The sequence below is a fragment of the Tursiops truncatus genome, chromosome 6 (assembly GCF_011762595.2).
Source record: "Tursiops truncatus isolate mTurTru1 chromosome 6, mTurTru1.mat.Y, whole genome shotgun sequence".
Taxonomy (NCBI): domain Eukaryota; kingdom Metazoa; phylum Chordata; class Mammalia; order Artiodactyla; family Delphinidae; genus Tursiops; species Tursiops truncatus.
This window is the reverse complement of record NC_047039.1, coordinates 60,101,117-60,128,044: the sequence shown is the minus strand read 5'-3', so window position 1 is coordinate 60,128,044 and position 26,928 is coordinate 60,101,117. Positions and strand designations below refer to the sequence as shown.

The 26,928-nt window shown below is 38.0% G+C and overlaps 1 protein-coding gene across 10 annotated transcripts in view; it reads right to left on the bottom strand.

Moving 5' to 3' along the window:
* PLGRKT (plasminogen receptor with a C-terminal lysine) overlaps positions 1-26,928 on the bottom strand; it is a 61,748-nt gene that overhangs the window by 8,595 nt on the left and 26,225 nt on the right. Inside the window, exon 7 of one of the 10 annotated variants that reach the window (XR_012332505.1) lies at positions 7,125-7,230. The exons of 7 other annotated variants lie outside the window; for them this stretch is intronic. The gene's annotated coding sequence lies outside the window, so the exon portion shown is untranslated. Of the gene's footprint in view, positions 1-4,189; positions 5,201-7,124; positions 7,231-14,999; positions 26,082-26,928 lie in introns of those variants that run through there. 2 more of the 10 variants (XM_073806144.1, XM_073806146.1) reach the window with 2 other exon arrangements.

Genomic DNA, 26,928 nt, shown 5'->3' with positions numbered 1-26,928 from the left:
GAGAAAGCCCTCGCACAGAGACGAGGACCCAACACAGCCAAAAATAAATAAATAAATAAATAGATTTAAAAATAAGTCCATTGTTTAATCAATGACTTATGAAAATAAAAAAATTGAAGTATTATTCAGAAGCTTAAAAGCTTTGGTTACAGCATCTTGTTACATACCTTCCAATAAAGATTACAACACAATTAAATCCACTCTTATTCTCAGATGTTTGTAAACAATAAGGTCACCCTATTTAAAAACTAAGAATTCCAGTTTAGCAAAAGCCCTTTATATTACTTATGGATTCTAAAATATATGGACTTTCTCCAGCAAGATCAGAAGATGCTGACAAGATGAGTAGAGCCTGGGAAAGAACGAAAGATCAATGACGTTCTCGTCCGTTATCTAAAATTCTGTAAAGACATAGCTGCTAACAGTGTCTGGTACATTATAAATGCTATTAACAAGTTGAAGACAATTCCAGAACTTAAGTAAAAAATGATAATAAGCATATTTTCTTTTATCCTGGATTTCCTCATTTTAAAGAGTACATATTTCTTACTTTGATAATTAACGTTCCTCTATGTCAATCCTAGCTGTGCACAAAGCTAAGACCTCTATTCTATAATACTGAGAACAAAAAATCTTAGAAACAAAATATGCTTCAAAAATAAAATTAGAAAATCATTAAGGTAGTGTAAGATGCTTACTTCTACTTTATTGTGGCAGCTGATACACTGATAGAAATAATAATGTGGTTCACCAGGTGCTAAGCACTGTACTTAATTTACATATATTGACTTTCCTGCAAAACCCTATGAGGCTGGTCTATGAGTTAAAGATAATGGAATCCACTCCAATTAGTAATTTAAACAGAATGGGACTTATTGCAAGGTATTTGGCAGGTTAAGAATTTCTAGGGGAGCCATGGAAGTTAGTTTGTGTCCTATACTATCAGGAATAACATAGCAGGGAGAAATGCTCAGCCAGAACAGGGGACTCTCCTATGGGAACCCCACAACTACTGCCTTCTGTCATAGATGCTCAGAACCAAATACTGAAATTCCACCTCCACATTCCCAAATGTCAGCTCCACTACAGTGATTACAAGAAGATCCAACATCTTCTAGAAGCTTTATACTGCCCATGTCCACCTCCCAGGTTTCCTTCAGGTGTGCCTAGATGGCAGAACCATGTCAGATGTGAAACCCAGCTGCAAGAGTCTGAGAAATCTGCCTCTGGCTTTCCAGCCTCTGTTGCCATAAGGGAGTTGGATGGAATGGAAGCTGAGCAGAGGATGTATTGACTCAGTTTACAGTTGAGGAAACTGAGGATCAGAGTTCGACTGATTTTCCCTGTGGCCTCAGTTATCAAATGGCAGATCTAGGATTCAAACCCAGGCCTGCCTGTTCCAAGGCCCAACCTTGCAGTCTACTCTCAGTACACTGGCAGTAATCAAGTCAATGTGGAAAATGGGAGTAAAGCAGGCAGGGTATGTCGTTACCATCTGAAAAGCCTTTGGCCTTCTATTATAATTAATACAAGAATTTTAAAAAGACACTGCATAATGAGCTCTAAATTTATGGGGGTACAGGCTGACCTGAATTACTCTGTTTAATTCCCCTTAAAAGAGCCTCTCTACACACTGTCTCTGATTTTATGCCCCCATCCCTGTAGTGATTTCAGTGACCAGCACTCTCTGAATGTGAGCCTCCTAAGGCCCCTGTGACCTCCTCCTCGTCATATCTAATTTCTCAGAGAACTGGGGGCAACCACCACATCCAAATAATGACCATGGCCTGGAGACTTGATTTCTAAACATTTCTTGAGATGTGGCCTCTCCTACGCTGTTGTGCAAGCGTGTGTTTGGGGCTCAGGCCAAGGGCCCTGGGAGAGAACAAGGCCAGCCCGTGGCTCTATAAGGAAACTAGTGTCTGTGCTCAAGGTGAGGGCAGAACAGGAAGCTAAGGAGGTTCTGAAAAGTCAAGACCTGCTCCCCTTCCATAAATGAAATACAAAGGGGAAAGGCAACTCCTAAAAACACAGAGGTACTAGAACCTTTTCCAGAGAAGGTCCTTCAAATCCTTTATTTGTTTACTTTCCCCTAGAATTTTTTTCTCATCCATCTCCTCTTGGTCTTCTCAGCTCCTGGTGATATTATCACTTTCCAGGATCCAGCTACCACTTCTTGCTGATGACATCTGAATTCTAAATCTCTACTCTGGAGCTCTTTTCAGTGGTATATTGTGTTTCCAACTGTCTTCTGAGCATCTCCACGGGGAGATAGACAGCCAAGTCTTACCTAGATGTCTCTGCACACCTCTAAATCCAGCCTTCTTCCTGCTGTACCTGCTCCAGCTCAGAGCATCATTACCCATCAACAAAAGCACTATATTACCACCAATCTGTCTCTATCCTAGTTTCTTCTCCCTCCAATCCATCTTTTATATGGCTCTCTCTATATTTATTTACATTTCTATTCCTATCTCAAAAGCAATCTCATGTTACTTTCCTGCTTAAAAAATTTTACTGGTTCTTTAATTCCTAGACATAACACGGCCTTTAAAAATCCTATTCCAATTTACCTCTTGGGCTTCATGTCCTGACAGTCTTCCCCTAGACCACAGCCAGCAATCCTTACCCAGACTAGGCACGTTCATCTTTCCACAGCTTTTTGCTCATAGAAAGAGACAGACATTGGAGTCACTTGGACTGGGTTCAAATTCTAGTTCTGTCACAAACTTGCTATGTGATTGTGCACAAGCCCCCTAAATGTCTTGACTCCAATTTCTCTATCTCTAGGAGCAACATAGTTACCTTACAGGGATGCTCTCCTAAAGAAGATGGCATATTTGAAAGGGAGTTTTGCACCGCAGGCATTGGAATGTGTTAGCCCCTCTGTCTTGCTTTCTCCTCTTGTCTCCTGTCCCAATGGTTACCTAGCCTTTTTCCTTCACTATCTTCCCTCTCTCTTTCTAGGACAGTTCACCTGTTTTCTGACTTCAAAGTTTCTCTTTGCTGAAGATGCCCACATCTCTATCCGGAGCCCCATCAACTCACTGAGCAATGCTGCCAGCTGCAGCTGGCTGACTTGTGTTCCTGGTACTACACTGAATTCAGCACTCCCTGCACTGTGACTGTTAGTTCCTCCAGACCAGCCCCCCTGCCAGCTCCTTGTACTCCTCAGAAGCTCCATGATTCTCCCAGAGGAATAAAAACTTTGGTTTCCATCTTCAACTCACTCTTCTTAACTCCCCATGTATCTAGTTAGTCCAGAAATTCTACCACCAGCTTTTTCTCTGAAATCTCCCCTTTTCTCCATTCTTGCTGCCTCCCCTGAAATCCAAATCCCTATCACCTTAGACTTTGGGTACTGCAATGGCCCCATGTTATCCTTATATGTCTAGCCTGTGGTATAGATCTATTAACAAAAAAGCACTGTGGCCCAGAAGTTAATACTATGGACACTGGAGCCAGACTGCCTGAAACTGAAGCCTGGCTCCACCACTTGCAAGCTGTGTAGCTTCTGGCAAGTTCTTACATCTCTCTGTGCCTCAGTTTTCTTATCTGTAAAACGGGGCAAATGACAATGCCTACCTTAAAAGGTTGTTGTAAGGATTAAATGAGCAAATACATGTTAAGGTCTTAGAGCAGAGCTTTAATAAAGATTCAATAAAAGTTAGCTGCTATTATTTGCCTCGAAAATAGACGTAAGGTTGCAAGATTATTTTAAAATATTTTAAACTAAATAAAAGGTTCTGCTCCTGTCATTCCCCTGCTCAAAAACTTCTGAAACTTCTGTTTTCTGCTACATCATGTATAAATGCTCTACTCAGCTTTCTGAGCCCTCTGGACCAGATCTGTGCCTCACCTCATTTTCTACTGTAGCCCTTCTCAGCTTTGGTCAGGTGGACTTCCTGCAGTTTTCCAAATGTGGCTCTATCTGACTCTTCCTGGCCTTGTGACCTTAGGTGAGTCACGGCATGTCTAAACAGCCTGTTTTCTCATCTGTAAAGTGGGGATAATAACAGTACCTTCCTGGTGGGATTTTTTGTTTTTTTATCAGACTAAAAAGGAATTAGAGCATCTTTTTTTAACATGCCTGTAGTTGTTGAGGGAGAGCAGGCTTGTATGGGAAAAGCAGCAGCAGTCTACATAGTGTCAATCAGAAATACACTTCTGTAAATCTTGAAGCCTAGGGAGGTAAAAATACGTTTCAGGAGAAAAAGACAAAGTTTCCACAGAAATGAACATAGTATCCTTAAAGGCTAATGGTTATTGAGTCATTTACTCTTTATAACAGTATGTTTGGCAGGTGTCACTAATATCCCATTTTTCCAGATGAGAAAACTGGTGGTAAGAATGATTAAGTAACTTGCCAGTGCCTGTAGCTCTCGTACATCCTGGGTGTTTCTTTTACTTCTTAGTAATACTACTTAACACCTTTTATAATAATAGCCAGGAAATTAATAAAGTACTTATTTTCAGAATACAAGCCAAGGCAAAAGAGAAGTAAAACAAAAAGACAAAACTAAACCCCAATGAATACAACTGTGACCATGTAGAACATTCTTTAATTAGTTTCACTTCTATCTTCTCAATGAGTTGTGTGTGCTTCTGACCCTACATTTCAGTATCCATGGAATCCCCAAAACTAGAGGTTCTTTTTTTTTTTCGGTACGCGGGCCTCTCACTGTTGTGGCCTCTCCCGTTGCGGAGCACAGGCTCCGGATGCGCAGGCTCAGCGGCCATGGCTCACGGGCCCAGCCGCTCCGCAGCATGTGGGATCTTCCCGGACCGGAGCACGAACCTGTGTCCCCTGCATCGGCAGGCGGACTCTCAACCACTGCGCCACCAGGGAAGCCCCTAGAAGTTCTTTTTAATCCAATAAAAAAGTATTTCTGTACTTTGATGTGCTTTTCTTACATTCATAAGTAATATAAAATAATTCTTCTAAAATGCTTCAGAAGATGAGGAAGCCAAAGCAAGAAATAAGAGGGATTAAAAGCATTGTTGAACAAAGGACTTTCCACCTGGTTGACAGGAATTTTTTAAAAATTTGCTTGACAAACTGATTTGAAAAGTCCCTTGGAGGAGAAACATCCCACAACATGGATGAACCCCAAAAATATTATGCTAAGGAAAGGAGCCAGACACAAAAGACCACAAATTGTATGATTCCACTTCTGTGAAATGTCCAGAAAAGGCAAATCTATGGAGACAAAAAGTAGATTAATGATTTCCTGGGTCTGGAGTTGGGATCAAAGATTTACTATACTTGAGCACAAGTGAACTTTTGGGGATGATGGAAATGTTCTAAAACTGGATTATGGTGATGGTTGTACAACTCTATAAAAATACTAAAAATCATTGAATTGTACCCACACAACGTGTACCCCTACAGTTTTAGAGTATGTGAATTACTCAATAAAGATGTTTAAAAAATAGAAGTGGGACAGAGTAGCCTTTCAGCATCAGTAAGTAACAGCATGCGTTTATTTTAAATCATTAACAAAAATGATGATGCTTTGTGGTGATATAGCTGCCTGACCACACAATTATTCCTGTGTCTTAGTGAGGTTTTTCATGTTCCGCTCTCAAGAACTGTTCAGAAACATCTGAGCCACTTGGTAAGGAATAACTCTATTCAGATGCAGACTTTATAAATCATTTTATAATAATATATTCCATCTTTATATTTATCAAAGAGAGAAGAAAAAACGTTTTAGCATTATATATATAGTCCTTTTCATAAAAAATTAGTTTTAAGCTTTATATTCCATACATTTTCTATTTTCATACTAAAACACACCACCAAAATTTTCCTTGCAATGTCAGGAGGCGGGGAGGATATTGTTTTTTTCTCTGTAAATGTTTCTATTTTCTCTTCAAGCATTCCTATCCCTAATACTCATATCACCCTTCCTGGGTATTAGACCTTATTTGCCCTAAAGAGGTGCAATATATACCACAGCAAATTTTTGGTTAAAAGGGTGGGTTGAGCTGATCCATCTTACTTTAAAAAATTGCTCAAATGTCAGCTCACCACCAGTTTTCAAGCTGTTTTGGGAGCTCAGCTTAGATGGCTGTTAATCTAGAGATTCTTTTATTTAGAGGAAAATACATTTATACAGCAGCTAAAATCAGAATCCAGTTAACACCAGAAGATTAACCTAGTGATATAATAATTGTTAATGGGAAGAATTTGTGGGGCAAGTCATTTCCAATTCTAATTAATTTTAGGCAAGCCTTTAAATTAGAAATTTATTTAAACCTGATTTCAATATGAAAACAAAAGTAGATTGTGGAAAGAATTCATTATTTAGTTATCCATTTCTAGGAAAAGATACTTCTGATAATTCATGTTCACATGAATTTAAAAATAAAATATCATCTCACTATTATAAGAAAATAATCATTAATTCCTGAAATGGAAAAACATGTTATTTTTACGTGTTGTCCTGTTCTGATTTGTATGGATCTCAGAGTTCTGCAGAAAGGTGAGCCTGACCCAGTCAAGACCAATAAGTCTTAGATTTGCTGCTGTTTAATCCCTGTAGTGACACTCATTTCTTTTTGAATACAATGCTAAATAAAAACCTAAACTAAATAGCCACAGATAGGGAGAGAGAAGTCAAACTGAGAAATAAACATAAATGTAATTAGAGTTTTATGTCGTAAGTTTTTTTGTGCTATAAACGTTTTCACGCAGGCTTTTTGTAAACATAAATTTTTTTAGTGGCTTTTTAAAATTTTTATTTTATTTTGGAGTATAATTGATTTACAATGTTGTGTTAGTTTCAGATGTACAGCAAAATGATTCAGTGTCATATATATATATTTTTTCAGATTCTTTTCCCATTTAGGTTATTACAGAATATTGAGTTGACTTCCCTGTGCTATACAACAGGTCCTTGTTGATTATCTATTTTATATATAGTAGTGTATATATGTTAATCCCAAACTTCTAATTTATCCCTCCTCACCACCTTTCCCCTTTGGTAACTATAAGTTTGTTTTCTAAGTTTGTGGGTCTGTTTCTGTTTTGTAAATGAGTTCGTTTGTATCATTTTTTTAGATTTCACATACAAATGGACAAATATCATATGATATTTGTCTTTTTCTGTCTGACTTACTTCTCTAGGTCCATCCATGTTGCTGTTAATGGCATTATTTCATTCTTCTTTGTGGCTGAATAATATTCCATTGTATATATGTACCACATCTTCTTTATCCATTCCTCTGTTGAGGGACATTTAGGTCGCTTCAATGTCTTGACTATTGTAAATAGTGCTACAATGAATATTGGAGTGCATGTATCTTTTTTGAATATATGCCCAGGAGTGGGATTGCTGGATAATATGGTACCTCTATTTTTAGTTTTTTAAGGAACCTCCATACTGTTCTCCATAGTGGCTGTACCAATTTACATTCTGACCAACAGTGCAAGAGGGTTCCCTTTTCTCCACACCCTCTCTAGCATTTATTGTTTGTAGACTTTTTTTTTTTTTAACATCTTTACTGGGGTATAATTGCTTTACAATGGTGTGTTAGTTTCTGCTTTATAACAAAGTGAATCAGTTATACATATACATATGTTCCCATATCTCTTCCCTCTTGCGTCTCCCTCCCTCCCACCCTCCCTATCCCACCCCTCCAGGCGGTGACAAAGCACCGAGCCGATATCCCTGTGCCATGCGGCTGCTTCCCACTAGCTATCTACCTTACGTTTGTTAGTGTGTATATGCCCATGACTCTCTCTCGCCCTGTCACAGCTCACCCTTCCCCCTCCCCATATCCTCAAGTCCGTTCTCCAGTAGGTCTGTGTCTTTATTCCTGTCTTACCCCTAGGTTCTTGATGACATTTTTTTTTTCTTAAATTCCATATATATGTGTTAGCATATGGTATTTGTCTTTTTCTTTCTGACTTACTTCACTCTGTACGACAGACTCTAGGTCTGTCCACCTCATTACAAATAGCTCAATTTCGTTTCTTTTTATGGCTGAGTAATATTCCATTGTATATATGTGCCACATCTTCTTTATCCATTCATCCGATGATGGGCACTTAGGTTGTTTCCATCTCCAGGCTATTGTAAATAGAGCTGCAATGAACATTTTGGTACATGACTCTTTTTGAATTTTGGTTTTCTCAGGGTATATGCCCAGTAGTGGGATTGCTGGGTCATATGATAGTTCTATTTGTAGTTTTTTAAGGAACCTCCATACTGTTCTCCATAGTGGCTGTACCAATTTACATTCCCACCAACAGTGCAAGAGGGTTCCCTTTTCTCCACACCCTCTCTAGCATTTATTGTTTGTAGACTTTTTAATGATGGCCATTCTGTAGTTTTGATTTGCATTTCTCTAATAATTAGCGATGTAGTGAATCTTTTCATGTGCTTTTTGGCCATCTGTATGTCTTCTTTGGAGAAATGCCTCTTTAGACCTGCCCATTTTTTGACTGAGTTGTTATTTTGATATTGAGCTGCATGAGCTGTTTGTATATTTTGGAGATTAATCCCTTGTCAGTCACATCGTTTGCAAGTATTTTCTCCCATTCTGTGGGTTGTCTTTTCATTTTATTTACAGTTTCCATTGCTGTGCAAAAGCTTTTAAGTTTAATTAGGTCCCATTTGTTTATTTTTATTTTCATTACTCTAGGAAGTGGATCAAAAAAGATATTTCTGTAATTTATGTCAAAGAATGTTCTGCCTATATTTTCCTGTAAGAGTTTTATAGTATCCAGTCTTACGTTTAGGTCTTCAATCCATTTTGAGTTTATTTTTGTGTATGGTGTTAGAGAATGTTCTAATTTCATTCCTTTTACATGTAGCTGTCTAGTTTTCTCAGCACTACTTATTGAAGAGACTGTTTTTTCTCCATTGTATATTCTTGACTCCTTTGTTGTAGATTAATTGACCATAGGTGCATGGGTTTATTTCTGAGCTTTCTATACTGTTCCATGATCTACATTTCTGAGACACATATTAATCAAATTGAAAAAAATTAAAGACAAAGCGAAAATATTAAAAGCCACAAGGGAAAAGCAACAAATAACATACAAGGAAATCCCCATAAGGTTATCAGCTGATTTTTCAGCAGAAACTCTATAGGCCAGAAGGGAGTGGAACAATATATTTAAGGTGATGAAAGGGAAAAATGTACAACCAAGTATACTCTACCCAGCAAGGGTCTCATTCAGATTCGAATGAGAAATCAAAACCTTTATAGACAAGCAAAAGCTAAGAGAATTCAGCACCACCAAACCAGATTTACAACAAATGCTAAAGGAATTTCTCAAGGCAAAAAAGAAAAGGCCACAAATAGAAAACAAGAAACTTATGAATGGGAAAGCTCACCAGTAAAGACAAACATACAGTAAAGGTAGGAAATCATCCACACACAAATATGATATCAATAGGAGCAATCGTGAGAAGAGGAGAGCACAAATGCAGGATATTGGAAATGCATTTGATATTAAAAGAACAGCAACTTAAAACAATCTTGTATATATATAGACTGCTATATCAAAACCTCATGGTAACCACAAATCAAAAATCTACAATAGATACACAACAAAAAAGAAAAAGCAACTGAAACACAACACTAAAGATAGTCATCAAATCACAAGAGAAGGGAACAAAGAGGAAGGGAAGAAAAAAGACCTACAAAAACAAATCCAAAACAATTAAAAAGATGACAATAAGAACATACATATCAATAATTACTTTAAATGTAAATGGATTAAATGCTCCAATCAAAAGACACAGACTGGCTGGATGGATACAAAAACAAGACTGGTACATATGCTATCTACAAGAGACCCACTTCAGATCTAGGGACACATACAGACTGAAAGTGAGAGGATGGATAAAGGTATTCCATGCAAATGGAAATCAAAAGAAAGCTGGAGACGCAATACTCATATCAGACAAAACAGACTTTAAAATAAAGGCTGTTACAAGAGACAAAGAAAGACACTACATAATGATCAAGGGATCAATCCAAGAAGATATAACAGTTGTAAATATATATGTACCCAACATAGGGGCACCTCAGTATATAAGGCAAATGATAACAGCCATAAGATTTTCTTTTATAATCCTCCTGAATGTTTTATTTTCATAAGAAAGAGGTACATTTTTTATTATGGGCTGTTTATTCACACTCACTTTCTTGCAATAAAAGTAAGCCTAATTTGATAGCATTGATAAGCAAGCGAAGATAGAAAGTATTAAAAACAATAGTGGCTCAGTATTGGCCCTGGGTTGGGGGGCAGGGGAGCCACAGGAAAGTCAGAGTGGTAGAAAGGGAAAGGCACGAACTATCAGGAATGACACTTGCATCATTGACTCTTCAGTCTGGAAGAAGACAGTTAGTACTCCCTATCTTAAATCAAATAGAAAATTAATTCCAGGTGAATCAAAGCCCTGAATGTACCAAATGAAGTGATAAATATATTATAAGGAAAATTTGGAGACTGCTTGTATAACCTTAGGAAGTCAAAGACCTTTCCAAGAAAAACAGGAAACATGAAGGAAAAGATTAACAGATTTTATACACGAAAAATAAAAAAATTCACACCTATTAGGATGGCTATTATGAACAACAACAACAGAAAATAACAAGTATTGGCCCGGGGCAAAGATATGGAAAAACTGGAACCCTTGTACGTTGCTGGTGGGAATGTACAGTGGTGCAGCTGCTACGGAAAATGACATGGCAATTCCTTAAAAAAAATTACAGAATTACCATATGATCCAGTAATTCCACTTCTGGGTGTATACCCAAAAGCAATGGAAGCAGGGACTCGAGTAGACACTTATACACCCATATTCATTGCAGTATTATTCCCAATACCCAAAAAGTAGAAGCAACTCAAATGGCCACCAACAGGTGAATGAATAAACAAAATGTGACATATACATGGAATATTATTCAGCTTTAAAAAGGAAGAAAATTCTAACACATGCTCCAACATGGAAGAAACTCAAGGACATTGTGCCAGTTGAAATAAGCAGATCGTGAAATAACAAATATTATATAATTCTACTAATATGAGGTACCTATAGGAGTCAAATTCATACAGACAGAAAGTAGAATGATGCATGCCAGGGGTTGGGGAGAGAGGGGAGTGGAGAGTTAGTGTTTGATGCATACAGAGTTTCAGTTGGGAAAGATGAAAATGTTCTTAGAGTTGGATGGTAGTGATGGTTACATGAGAGAGGCACAGTGAAGGGGTTAAGAGTGTGGGCCTTGCAATCAGACTGCCTGCATTTGAGTCTGATGCCACCACTTATTAACACTGTGTCCTTGGGCATGTCACTTAATCTCTCTGTACCTCAGTTTCTTCATCTGTAAAATATAGAAAATAATAGTAACTACCTCATGGGGTTGTCTTGAGGACTACATTATTAAGGAGAATAGCATGTAGAAATAATACAACCCTATGGTTGAATTTGGAAACATCTATTTTAAATGCACCTACCCCTTGATCTAGCAATTCCACTTTCAGGCTGAGTCAATACTTAATAAAAACTAGTTGTTTTTTCTGTTCTTCTTATCATCATCATCATTATTCCTATGCAGCTATATATTCTGATGTGGAAAAATCTTTCAGCCTAATATATATATATATATATATATATATATATGTGTGTGTGTGTGTGTGTGTGTGTGTGTGTGTATGTATGTATATATACATGAATGGCTATATATGTATTTTTTTTGCCTTTTTTTAAACATCTTTATTGGAGTATAATTGCTTTACAATAGTGTGTTACTTTCTGCTTTATAACAAAGTGAATCAGCTATACATATATCCCCATATATATGTTTTTTTTTTCCTGACATCTGTTTCTTCTCTTTCCCCCATCACCACTGCTTAATCTTAGTCTTCCCATGTCCTTCACCTATAATTATACTCTGGGTTCATTCTTTATGGGTAAAAAGAAGTTAGCTACCATACTGTGAAATTAAGGTCACATAGTAAGCCGACAACTGGGTCAGGAGAAGAAACTGCTGACCAGGTCCTGCTCACACAACCTCTCAATGATAAGCATGTCTGGGGTATCTAAGGAACAGCAAAGTAACCGGTGTAGCCACAGAGGAATGAGCAAGGGGGAAAGTGGTAGATGATGAGGTCAGAGAGGTGATGGCAAAGGGCTAGATCACCAAGGGCAGTGCTTCTCAGACATGCATGTGAATCACCTGGGGGATATATTAAAAGCAGATTCTGATTCAGTAGGACAAGGAGGGACACATGGTTCTGTGGACCATATTTGACAACAAGTCAAAAGTGGACCATATTTGACAACAAGTCTTGTAGGCCTTTGCTGGAACTTCAGTAAAAACTGTGAGGAAGATGGGAAGCTGCTGGAGGGCTTTGAGCAAGAAGCTGTGTGATATGACATTTTAACGGATCAGTCTGACTTTGAAGAATATGATGTACCCAAGAGACATGAGCACATATGTTTACCACTCAAAGCAGCAATATTCATAATAGACCCAAACTGGAATCAATCTAAATATCCATCAACAGTAGGATGAATACATAAATTATGGTATATTCATATAATGGAATACTACAAAGCATGGAAAAAGAATGAATTACTGCTACAACTAACAATGTGGATAAATCTTACAGACATGAATTTAAAAAAAAATGAAAAAGAGTACATACTGTATGATCCCATATATATGAAGCATTAAAAAGGCAAAACTAATTAATGGCGGCAGAGGTCTGGATAGTGGTTGCTTTTAGCAGTGGGAGAGGCAGGAGGAAGCTTCCTGGGCTGGAAATATTCTATATATTGATCTGGATGGTAATTATATGGGTATAAACATATGTAGAAATTCACTGAGCTCTGCACACAAGATTTGTGCACTTCCCTGTGTCTATGATATACTTCAAGAAAATAAGAAGTTGTAGGGGAGCAAGTGTAAAAACTGCAAAAGCAGCTGGGAGGCTGTAGCACTGATCCAAGCAAAAGCGGGGTATGGAGTAGAGTGACAGCAGTGAAGGTGGTAAGTGGTTGGATTCTGGATATGTTTAGAATTTAGAGCTGAAAATCATTTTCTGATGGACTTGATAAAGGGATGTGAGAAAAAGGGAAGAGTAAGAGGCGATCCCAGGTTTGTAGCCTGACCACAGCATGTTGGTGCCACTTATGGAGATGGAGAAGCCTGCAGGATGATGAGCAGATTTGATGGATAAGAATGGGGTCAGAATGGGTGAGAATGAGGAATTGTGGTTTGCATATGTTAGTTTGAGATGTTTGTGGATATCCAGATGGATATGTCAAGTCAGCAGTCTGTAGTTACAGCCAAAGTCTCGGCTAGCAATAGAAATTTGAAGTCATCAGTTATATACGTGGTATTTGAAATTATGAGACTAGATGAGCTCCCCTAGGAAGTGAGTATAGATGGAGAAGAGAAGACAAGTGTGATCTGAGCCAGGGCCACTCCAGAAATATGCAGGAGTCAGGGAGAAGAGGAGGCAAAGGGGACTGAGGTGGTGTGGTCAGGGAAGTAGGAAGAGAACTAAGAGGTGTGTTTTCCCAGAAAGGAACTGAAGAATGTGTTTCAAGGAGGGAGTCATCAATGGTCAATTGTGTCAAGAGTTGCTGAGAAATTGAGTGTGATGAGGACTGAGATATTAATTATGTTGACTAGTAAACATCTGAAACTATGCCTGTCACATAGTTAAGTGTTCAAATATCATAGGCTATATGGAGAATATCATGGAGAATATACATTAAAATCTATATATATCAAATCATTGTTCTTGGCAGGAGATCATGTTTTGCAGTGAAGAAAATAAAAGTTCTTCAGAAATGAGCTCACGCTTCTACTCTTTCCCCTTGGCCCTTGAGGTTTTGGCTTAAGATGGGCAAGTGGAAAGGATCTTCTCCCCATTTGGAACAGCCCTAGGGAACTAGCCTAGCCTTCAGTCACCTCGGTCCTACAGATCATAGAGAAATGAAGTGTTTTCTTGGCCTGTTCTGTAGTTTAAAGACTGCCCAAACTCATGAGGGAATATCCTGCTTCAGGGAAACAGGACTACCACGTATTCAAACTCCCCGTGCTTCAGTTTCCTCATCAACAAGATGGGACTAATTATCATGCCCATTCCATGATGTGTAACAAGGATTACAGGTATTAATATATACAAAAAGCTTAGAACAGACCTTGGCACAAAGTAAGTGCTAAATAAACAGTAGACATTTATCACATTATCATAGTGATATCAATGTCCTCCAGCTAAAGAATACCAGGAACATACCTATAGTCAAAAAAAGTAGGATTCATGGACTTGTTGCAGTAAAGAAGACACATACTATGGGGAACTGTGGGGAGTCTCAGTGAGAAGGTATTAGAAAAAGATTTATACCATCTGGACTTATGTCAAGTGATTTGGCGGAGGTTCAAAGATCATTTGGATGGGGTGCTGCCAGGAACTGGGAGTAATTCCATGATTGGAGATCTTAAGTCTTCTTATCGAGAAGGTGAGAGGAACCAAGCAGATCTAAGTGGTAAATAGTAAAGATGCAGTAGCACTCATATTAGTCAGGGTGGGGGCATACTTGGCCATTCTGCAGTTTGGATAATGTTCATATCTTTGTCTGTTTCCTGACATAATTACAGAGTGGTCTTGCCTGATGGTGGTGATCTGTGAAACTACTTATGTTCCACAGGAGAACACCATGGACTAGCTGATAGTGCCAGGTCAGCTCCTAGCTGTCAGTGGGATAGTTTTCTTTCTCATTCTGTGTAAAATGACATGTGCTTTGAAGGGGTGATCAAAAGACTTCAGGAAGGGCTTCCCTGGTGGCTCAGTGGTTGAGAGTCTGCCTGCCGATGCAAGGGACATGGGTTCGTGCCCCAGTCCGGGAAGATCCCACATGCCGCGGAGTGGCTGGGCCCGTGAGCCATGGCCGCTGAGCCTGCGCGTCTGGAGCCTGTGCTTCACAACGGGAGAGGCCACAGCAGTGAGAGGCCCGCGTACCGCAAAAAAAAAAAAAAAAAAAGACTTCAGGAAGACTTTCAATTTCCTCTGACAACACCTGAGTCATGAGTCATCAAAGAGAACCCGGAGAGGTGGGCAGAGAGGGTAAACTGATCAAGGAGAACTCTGATTGCTTAGTCCTAGATGTGCCCATCATCTCTGCTTTGAGCTTCTCTCTGGAAGCTCTCTGAAAAAGATAGAAAATTAGTGGGTGACTCGAGGTGAGCCCAGGGAGAAAATAGAAGGTGATGGGAGTTTGCTTCTGGCTCTTGGAGCGAAGATATCCTGGCACATACTCCAGGATAAGATGGTGTTCTCCTAGGTGATCCAAAGCCATTATGAAGATGAAGTGGAGAAACTAGCTTCACAGTAAGTAGGACTGACCTTCCCTGAGGGACAGAGCCCATGGGAACTCCCAGCCAGAATGTACATCTGGAAAACTGAAATGCCAAGGAGAAATATCAAGGAGGAGAAAGGAGCAAGGGTGAAGTTTTCAGGGGTCTGAAATGTAAACAACCAGGAAAGCTGTTGTAGTGTGGCCAGTAGCACTAAGAAGGAATCTTTTGGGTCAGATATTCATTGTCAAAACCCAGTGGAATCAGGGGACCCAATGCAAGCTGTCTAAAAGGTTTCAAAATCCTTCATTTGACTCAGGCTAGGGGGGTGTTTTTGTTTAGAATCCCAGCAGTTGCCCACTCGTACCTAGTTAAGTCCTTGTTTATATTTTGCTTGCCTTTCTCCAAGTAAAATTATCCTGTAAAACCGTGGATTGCCAGGGGTAGACCTGAACATGTTGACAGAATTAAGGCAGCCTGATGTTGGACCAATTTCAGAATCTGAAAAATCACAGGAGAGGCCAAACAGAGTGGTGTCAGGCAGAGAGGGTCAAAGAAGCAGGCTGTGGAGCCTGGAGACCCTTCTTGCCTGGGCTGTATCCCCACAGGGTCCAAGGGCACAATGTGAATACTATTACATCATTCTCACCTTTACTCTACAATGTTTATTCTCTGTGGCATTACATGATTCACCAAATCAAGTTGGGGTCTGTGGCTCTGGAGCCAGAGAGACCAGATTATCAGCCTCCTTCGGTTACTAGTTATCTGATCTCAAGCATGGAACTCTACACCGCAGTTTCCTCAACCTGTAAAATGCAACCAGTAATACCTCCCTTGCAAGGTTATTGTGAGACTTAGAGATAATATTTGTAAAAAGGCAGCCCAGCGTGTAGGAAACAAAGGATGATGATAGCCAGTCAGATCTACATCTCTGCTGCCTTCCACATCTCATGTTAAGTGGGAATATTTTCAGGGAGGAATTTTTAAATGTCTTCCAAATATAAAATGACTTAAAAAATCTATTGACTAACGTAATGCTCAACTGTCAGAAAAATTGTAACAAAGGGACATTTGTTCTTTTACACTACTAAGTCTCTCTACCCTAAATACCAAAGTAGCAAGATTTTCTAGGAACAGCAATTGAAGGATATATAGCATATCCTAATAGCCAGAAAAATAATTTGCTGAGCTGATGTTGGCCACAAAAGACCTTAAATTTGTCTCAGATGGTTAAATGTTTGTGTGTGCGTAAAGCATCATTAACTTTATCTAAAATCATTGATTTGCGTAAACTCTGGATGAAGCAATATGATTTTGATTTGTGCTAAATCAAAATAAGATTACTTTCTTTGAAGCAATCGCAATTGATGACATTTGTTTACTCATCGTAGAAAAGAAAATAGCCAAGATGTCTTAAAACATTGTCTGGGGGGAAAGGTTAAGATAAAAGAAGGAAGTCATAACCTACTGCAATACTAATTTTATCTAGATTATCATAGTATTTCTCATGAGGGTAGTATACTTTAGTTTTCTATTAGAAAATTCCACAGAAGTAGTTTGTCACATGTAGGAAACAAAGGATGTGCTGTTGGGCACAAAGGTGATTCGCATTGACCAGTTCTTAGAGCTTTGGTCAGAAGCAGTGAGAAACTGGTGTTGATTGAGCTCTGCCTTCTGTGCATCATCCTGTGATCAGTGGCACACATTTCTGAGATTGTCCTCCAGAGTCAAAGGCAGGGTCTGTGGCCTTGAAGCAAGGGTAAGGTTGGCCCTAAGCTGTCGAACCATGCAACAAAGCAGGCAGCCGCATAGGTGTTCTGGTATGTGCATTGATTTTTGTGCTTTGTCCTTCTCAGCTGTCCTCAATCTTTTAGCTAGCCAAGACACCCTGAAGCTGGTGACTTACTAGGTTCAGTATAAAATTTGGGGAAAGAAGGGTTGGTTGGAAAGCCTCACAGGTAATTTGGATACACCTCCCCCTTACCCACTGCTAACATGCTGAAGGGTGTGGGCATGTTCTCCTCAAGTGGGCAGTCCTAGGCCAACCTCCTTAGCTGCAAGGATGCTCAGAGGTGAGAAGTTGGCCTGGCCTGGACCTCACTGAACGCATGTCTTAGATTTATGACATTGGTACTATGATATCCAGAGGGGGAAAGGCAGCAAATGTCTTAGAACAACAATGCTGGGGAACTGGGGTTTAATCAAAATGAGACTTAAGCAGGCTGAACACTGTGGAATAAATCTCCTGATTTTTCCTTGCCTTTGGTTTTTTTCCCATTTCTGTTTTAGACATGGCAATAACTGTTATATAATCTGCTTTCCTCAGGACTGCTCCAGAGAGGAACTCTTAGAATAAATTAAGTGACACTTGCCAAGTTGTTATAGATGCTTACAATAAAGATGATATCATAATTCAGATTAATTGCTTAGGGTTGATATGCTCAAATAAATTAATTTTCATTGACAGTAAGCCCCAGGAGAGTGTATTTCTTATTTCCATGGCTTATGCTAAATTTTATCTTAAAATTCCTGCTCACACTTCCTGTATCATTACTGTGCAATTACTACATAGATATTCATAAGCCAAACTGTTTAAGGTTAACTCACCTTCTCATATTAGGTAATTACCCTGGGCTTTTGTATATGTTTTGTGAAAAACTACTTGAAGCAGAAAGAGACAAGTATTGTTATGTAAAAGTGCAAATGCTGTAGTCAGACTCCCTGGTTTGAATCTTACTATATACACTATATACTGACTGTGTGACTTCAGGCAAGCTACTTAACCTCTCTGGGCTTCAGTTTCCTCATCTATAAAATGGGAATAATAATTGATCTCCTTATTAGGTTATCATGAAATAAAATAAGAGAATACATAAAATGCTCAGAATAGTGGCTGGCATTTAGTAAGCACTCAGTAAAAATTAGCTATTAGTTTTATCGACATGTTTCTTTATTAAAATAATTCATGGATTTAAAAAATAATTTGCGGGCTTCCCCCATGGTTCAGTGGTTAAGAATCTGCCTGCCAATGCAGGAGACACGGGTTCAAGCCCTGGTCTGGGAAGATCCCACATGCCGCAGAGCAACTAAGCCCAAGCACCACAACTACTGAGCCTGTGCTCTAGGGCCCACGAGCCACAACTACTGAGCCCACGTGCCACAACTACTGAAGCTCATGTGCCTAGAGCCCATGCTCCACAACAAGAGAAGCCACAGCGATAAGCCTGTGCACCACAATGAAGAGTAGCCCCTGCTCACCGTAACTAGAGAAAAGCCCGCGTGCAGCAATGAAGACCCAATGCAGCCAAAAATAAATAAAATAAAATAATTAATTTTAAAAAGTAAAATAATTTGCAATGTTATAGTAAAGAGACTTCATCCTGCCATTTTCACTTCTCTCTTGATTGGTGGAAGTTGGGGCAGGGGGTGATGAATAGTATTCTTTATTTTTCTCCTATCATCTACTCAGTAATAAGAAATAGCTGGTTTGAACAAGGAACATCTCATAATAATATGAAACAAATTTTAAGGCTTCTGTGTATACCTTATACCTCCTGTTGATTGTTAGCATAGTTACTGTGAAAGGTATAGATTTTTTAAAAATTGGCTCTAGCAGTTAAATAATGTTGCTGTAAAAATCTCACTAAGGCATGTGTAAATAGGTATAACTGTTTTTTCATAACCATACCCCTCAAAGCAGTTTCTTCTATAATTTAATATGGTCTTTCAACATTAATCTTTTCTACTTAGCAACAGATAATATGTGCTTTCTCAAAGGGAACTGTCGATTAACAGAACTAACAATTTTCTTTTTTTTCTTATCTATTATTTTCTTTTGGTTCCAGATATTCTGTTACTAGTTTGTAGTTTATATTCAGGTTTTTATTGCTTTAATAAGCTGATAATAAAGACCAGCAAACTCAAGGAATCAAGTAATTTCCTTCTAATAATATTTAACCATTTGTTGATTTAAAGTAAAACTAGTTCTTCCTGGGTAGTTTCCAAAGATAATATATTTCTGTTTTAAAGATTTATATGATTGGTAATAACAAAAAGGCTAATCAAATACAAACCTGTGCCTTCATGGAAATGACCATTAAAAAAAACTGAATTGTGATAACTGTACTTAGACATCTGATGATTTGGGAAGGAAAGAATCTTATATTTTTTAGAAATTCATTCTCCTTCAATTAGTAAATCTGTAGAATGACCATCTCCCTAGCTCAGTATTCCAACTAGTGTTGCTAGTTTTATTATTAACACCAAGTTTCATATATATGAACACATTCCTAAGGAACTGTGAACACATTAGTTATAATTTACTTGGTTAAGTGAACTTTTCAAAGGCTTAATGGTCTAGACTTTTTGATATAATGACTGAGGTTTTTGAAATTCTTGGGAAGTAAGAACATGCAGCCTTTATCACTTACTGATCAATGTGGGATGAGGAGACAGAAAGTAGAGGAGGCAACATAGTCACTGAGAAAAAAAGCAAAACAAATGGTCAAGATGTAAGGAAATAAAGAACAAGGGGGAAAGAATTGGAAGTAATATAACTGTATGAAACTTCTCAATGTAACTTCTCTTTCATGAAAGGTTTTTTAAAAGTAACTTTTCATTTAGAAAAAGCCAAATATTGGATGCTGTAGACAAAATACACCATCAGTTCCCTCTAGCACCAATTTAAACACATCTGTTTTTCATCAACTCTCTTTTTGCCTGAGATAGAGCCTAAAGTTGAACTATTTCCAAACAGCAACCTGAGGTGTTGCTGGCTGCAACAGACACCTATGTGAAGGTGGTGATTGCTTAGTGGGTAGAGAGATCGGGGCAGAGGCCCTCCCATTCTGCCCATTCTGCAAGGCTGCAGCAATGACAGATTCAGACATGTTTTAATTCACTAATTATTTTATTAGCAAACTATTATTACAACAAAACATTATACTCAAAACATCACACTTAGATTTTCCTAGCTGTGAAAAGATTTTGCTAAAAGAAAACTTTGTGAAAGATTATCTTCAAATAGTTGCTGTATACAAAAGTTAGGAGGGGGGCTTCTTTCTTATCAATTTGCATGAGAAGTACTCAAGAAATAACAGTACTTAAGTGCCTGCACACACACATTAAGTTGACAGACTTGTATTAAGATTCAGGTTAAATTAGTGGGTTGGCCAAAAAGTTCTTTCAGGTTTTTTCCGTACTTATGTAAGCTACAGAAGCATGTAACTGAAAAAAGAATTTTCCCTGACTGTGTGATCATTACTCTGCGGCATGATATTAGTTTCTGTAATAATTGGCAAGAAAGCTACCCAGTCAATTACCTAAACCAGAAGTCACTGAAAGCCTGGTTAGTGGTTCTAACCATCTCTCTGTAGATAACTTCACAGAAACATGGAGCAATTTTAGAAAATAAGGGCAGTGATCATTAGGGGAAAAAAAAGTATGAACTCATACAGCAGAAAATAACATAAGAGAAGGTGAAAAGAAAAGTTCAAATTTAAGAACATCTTTAGAACAGGGCACATTCCTTTGTATAATAATCTCTATTCACAACTTCAAGAAATTTTTGTCCTCCTGTGTGATTGCATTATAATTTGGAAGCCTGTCTCTTCCCTTTTATCTGTCACATGGGCAGATTTTTTTTTCCCTTTTTTTCAGAGGTGTGCATTTTGGGTTTCCGGTTCTTGAAAATGAGTTATATTGCAAATGAAAGTTCTAATTGACATACTTATTAAAGAGGCACACCAACAGAGTGTTACTTATATCAATTTTAACACATTTAAAAAAAAAATCTAACCTAATTGAGTTTCCTTTGCTTTCAAGTTCCTAAAGGTTTTAAATATGCAAATATTTAAATACTAAAAACATGAGCAAAATATTCTATTAAAATATACATTCCGAATCAGCTTTTATGGTGGAATTGATTTTTATTATGATATGTGCAAAAAACCTTTTACCAGAAGCCTTGTGGGTAGACTGCCAGTTGCTAATGCTAAGGTACAAGGTCAACAACTGCAGCTCTCCCTGTTTACTTGTTTGTGTATATTATAAAGATACATATAATCACAGAAAGATTTTTCAAGAGAGGAAAAACACTGATAATCACCTATTCTAATATAATTTTTTTTAAGGTTTGAAGTCTTCATGTTCAATTTTTCCTCAAAACAAACATGGCTTCAAAATAATATTTTTCTTTTTGGGTGCATAACTGAAAATAAATATTTCATGCTATATAATTCAGTGTCTGAGCCATGTACAATGGTTTAAAAATCAAGTGAATGTGCTCATACATAACAAAATTTCAAAGTCTAAATTATATATTACCATTAATGTAATAAATCTAAAATATAATAGCCTACACATTTCTAATTTTTCATCAGTAAATATACCCAAGCTGAACCTAACCCCAAACCTAAAACTATCGTTAATTTACCGAATAGATTCAAAGAGAACACAAAATTTTTCTTTCCTGAAAATGACCCAACCATTTCTTCTTCCAAGAAAAGCACTCTGAAATAATATGAACCATTTCAGAACATAATACAATTACTCAACTTTGTCTTTGCATCTTTATATCCTCATTGACTAGCACACGGCCTGGCATGTGGTCAGTGTTCAATAAGCATTGAATTAATAAAGCAGTATCAGAATAGTCTCTTTGGAGTTCTATTCTTTACATAAACATTAATGAGAACCAAACAGAAATGACAACGTGTCAATTACAATGCTAGGCAGCATAGTTAATGTAATTCTAGCAAATTTTTCTAGAAACATTCTGAGGCATTGCTTTGCAAATGCCTAAGTTTCTGGACAAATGTAGAAGTTGGGTATTGGGAGAGTTTATCTTTAAAAACCCCAGAAACCAAGTTAGAGAGATCATAAAATTGGATTAGAGTTTTAAAGTAATGTTTTGATTTAAAAACTTTATTTTCGAAAGGAAGGAAAATTTGCTGCTGCTGGAGTTGACTGTACCTCCGTGTGTGTGTGTGTGTGTGTGTGTGTGTGTGTGTGTGTGTGTGATTGATATGAGCTTTAAAGGCTGTCATTTTCAAGTACAGAAGTTTAGTGTTCTATTTTCCAGTCTGTACAATAGACATTACTATAAGTTCAAACATGAAAATTAACAGATGTCCATCAAAGACATGAAGAATAACTTATGCAATAAGAAGTTTAAGTGTAGGAAGGGCTGTAAAAATTGTTTCAGAACCACCTCCAGAACTCACTGCCTTCCCACCCTCCAGGCTCCTGCTGGTGCCTCCCAATGAATGGTCCAACCAGAAGCCAGAGGGGAAGGGAGTCTGGGAGATGCAAGGCCAAGGGTCAGACCCCCAGTGCAGGGTAGACAAGGGCAGAGAATGGATCTAGGTGGGGGCAGGGTAAGGGGTGTCGAACAGAGAATAACCAACAAAGTGGTGACCTGATTTATATGAAATAATGATGTGATTCTGTGTGAAAGAATGTTTTCAGAGTTCTGGTTTAGATCAGATCCAAAAGTCTTAGAAAGTATTAATAAAGATGGGCAACAAATTGTAAATCACTTTTTAATTTTTTTATAGATAATATGGTCATATACAAATCAATATTAGTTGTAAAGTAAATGCTAAGTATTAGAATAGGTATCAGATCTCTTGACAAGAAAAATTAGATATAAGAAATACTTTTTTTTTTTTTTTTTTTGCGGTACGCGGGCCTCTCACTGTTGTGGCCTCTCCCGTTGCGAAGCACAGGCTCCGGATGCGCAGGCTCAGCGGCCATGGCTCACGGGCCTAGCCGCTCCGCAGTATGTAGGATCTTCCCAGACCGGGGCATGAACCCGTGTCCCCTGCATCGGCAGGCGGACTCTCAACCACTGCGCCACCAGGGAAGCCCAAGAAATACTTTTATTCAATGATTATAATAGAAGCAATTATACTTTAAATTGCTATTATAGTCAGTCAAATTTAAATAAATGGCTCTTAAGAGAGAGAAGCTAGTTTCTCCCCAATTACTCTGGTTCTTCAGGACAATGTCTACTCAGTACCTATCTAAATCTGTGCTGTTTCCTTTGCAATATTTCACATACATCACAACTAAATTGGTATTTAGTGAACTCACTTTAAACTGGGATTCTTTTTTGTTCAGAAATTTCCTGGGGGAAAAAAGCATAAAAACCCTGAAATATCATATGTGCAAAAGAAATGAACAAGAAGTGATTCCTTTTTGTACCAAGGTGGGCACACAGGAGTACATCCATGTCCTCTGGACCAGGTCACAGGGATCTTTTGGAATGACTTAGGTTCTGCCATGGCGCTGGAGGGGACACTTGCTAAGGTCTCTTAGTGTCTCAAGGCTGAGCATACTTAGTGGGATCAGGAATGCCTATGAGAGTATGTGGGGCTAAAAGGCTAATTAGTTCCCTTTTCTCATTACCAGAATTGATTTTTTAAAGTGCTAAACATCCTGCAAGACAGAGGAGAAAGAGAACTAGAAAAGCATATGCCTCACCACAGAATTGAAGAGATGGGGAAAGATTAAAAAATGATAAAGAATGAAAAATGGAGAATGAAATTAGAGATGCCAGAAAGAATGAAGTAGAGACTGAGTAAATAAGAGAAAGGAAAGTAGAAAAATTGGACATATGGGAACATTTATTGAGCATCTCCTTTGCCATACAAGTTAGTAGTACTTGGGTATCCTTCTCCCCATTTTAGTGATGAAGCTGAGGCTCAGAGAGCCTATGTCATTTATCCAAGGTTAGACAACTAGTAAGTGATGGAGCCAGGGTTGGCCCTAGATATTTCTGTCTCCAATGCCTGTGAACATCTCATTGCAAGAAGATTAATTCCACAGTCCTTAGCAGCCATAGCCTGGCCTTACATCCAGCAGGCAACAGTCCGGGGCCCAGTTTTTCTTTCTAGATTTCCCATTGTGCCATCCCAACCTGCCTGGAGGTTCTGCCATTCTCTCTCTTTCTAGTCTTCAGTCTCACACATTTCAGAATAAGAATGTCCCTCCCTCACGTGCACTGGTAACATAGTCCCTTACCAAACAGGTAAGGAATCCAACTGTAAGAATATCTGTATGATCATTTACAGGAAATTTTAACTTAAATTTTTTCCTTTTTTAACCAAAAACACTTTGTTTAGTCTGTAATTCATTTATAAACTCCTGGAAGACATAAAAATAGACTCAAACAAATGGAAAAACATTCCTTGTTCTTGGATAGGATTACTTAACAGTTCTTCCTAAATAAATTTATAAAAGCATGCAATCCCAATTTTAAACATTGACAAACTGTTTTAAAGAGTTGGACAAGTTGACACTAAAGTTTCTATGAAAAAGCAAGCATGTAATAACATTGAAAAGATAAACTACAAGGGCATACTAGCTTAACCAGGCATCAAAACATATTATAAAGCACCTTTAATTACAATACTGTGGTACTGGTACACGAATAGACAAGTAGGCCAGTGGAACAGCATGTCCAGAGACAGATCTAAGTACATATAGAAGGTTATTAAAGGTGACATCTCAAATCACTGAGAGTAAAGATGGAGATTTTAATAAATGTCTCAGGTACCACTAGGTAGCCATTTGGGAAAAGATGAAATTAAAATCGTATCTCCCACCATGTATGGAACAAACTCCACATGGATGAGGGATCTAAATGCAAAGGAAAAAGAATGAAGCTATACAAGTACTGTAGGGAAACATGGGTGACTGCCTCTTTAACTTTAGTACAGGAAAAGGCTTTCAAAATAAAGACTTAAAATGCAGAGGCAATAAAGGATTGTTCATTTGAATACATAAAAATTTTTAAATTTTTTCATGGCAAAAAAAGAAAACTATCATAAACGAAGTCAAAGACAAATGATAACCTGCAAGAAAATATTTGCAATATATTCCACAGGCAAGAGATCAATACCTCCAATGTATAAAGAACTCTTAAAAGTTGAGACAAGGGACAAAAACCCAATAAACAGACAATTCACAAAAACAAGGTATATAAATGGCCCTCAAACATGTGAGAAAATGTTCAAGTTTACTCATAATTAAAGAAATGCAAATTAAAGCAAGACTGAGATTCCATTTCTTGCCTATCAGATTGGCAAAAATTAAAAAGCAAGTACATATTCTGCTGGGGAGACTTTGGGAAAACAGGCACTCTCAAATTGGTACAACCTTTCTGAAGGGAAATGTGGCAATACCTAACAAAACTACAAGGCACGTGCCGTTGACCTAACAATCCCACTTCTAGAATTCTACCCTGAAGGTATACCTCAAACAGCACAAAAATGTAAAAGCACAAGGTTATTCACTGAAGGACTATTTGTAACAGCAAAATATTGGAAATAACCTAAGTTCCTGTGGTAGGCAGAATAATGCCTCCCCCCAAGAGAAGTCCATGTCCTAATCCCCAGAACCCATGAATATATTACATTACATGGCAAAAGGGACTATGCAGATATGATTAGTTCAGGAATTTGAGATGCAGAGATTAGCCTGGATTATCCAGGTGGGCCCAATGTAATCGCAAGGGTCCTCATAAGTGAAAGATAGAGGCAAGAGAGTCAGAGAGAGATGAAGATGCTACACTTCTGGCTTAAAGAGTGAGGAAGGAGACATGAGCCAAGAAATTCAGACAGCCTCGAGTAACTGGAAAAGGCAAGGAGAGGGATTCTCCCCTAGATCCTCCAGAAGGAATGCAGCCCTGCTGACAGCTTGACTTTCTTCCAGTGAGACCCATTTCAAACTTCTGGCTTCCAGAACTGTAAGATAATTATTTTGTGTTGTGATAATTTGTCATAGCAATAGGAAACTAATACAATGCCCATACACCATTTGAATAAATGATATATTCACACAATGGAGCATTATGTAACTGTTAAAAAATGAGGAAGAGCTCTATGAACTGATTGGAATGATTTCCAAGATATACAGTTAAATGAAAAAAGCAAGGTACAAAAGGGTACAGTGGTACACTACCCTTCATGTAAGGAAGAAGGGGACATAAGAAAATAAACGTGTATCTGTTTATGGTACAAAAGATATGCAGGAATGATAAACCGAAGACTAGAGAGATCAGACACAGAGACAGCATGGGAAAGGGTATATAAAGAGAAGAATAGGAATAGGTTAGCAAGGATGAGGAGGGAGGGATGCTTCTTGGAGTGTATCTTTTTGTATAGCTTTAATGATTAGAACATAGTTTTGTTTCATATACTCCCCTACCCTGTAACTAAACTCAAACAGGATGTGGAGAGAATACAAAGTATAACTGTATTTTAAATGAAATTACCACCCTGAAGTAGCCCAGGAAGAACTACCCTAATTTATAGGAAAACAGTATTTTGAATTGATAGTGTAAAAGGGAAAAGAACATACAAATAATGTATGCTGGTTAGTATATATTGGCAATCCTGTAACTGTTTCTTGTTTCTACTAGGATTGAAGTGAATATATTGTAGAAAATGAGAGCCAGGCTTTTCATTGTCTGAGAAAGAACTTAAAAATAAAGAAAAAGGAAAGGCCAGAATGAAACATTATAATGCATTGGAATTAGAGGTATCAGTATGAACTCATGGTTTATAGTATGAAATACTTCTATGTATAAGT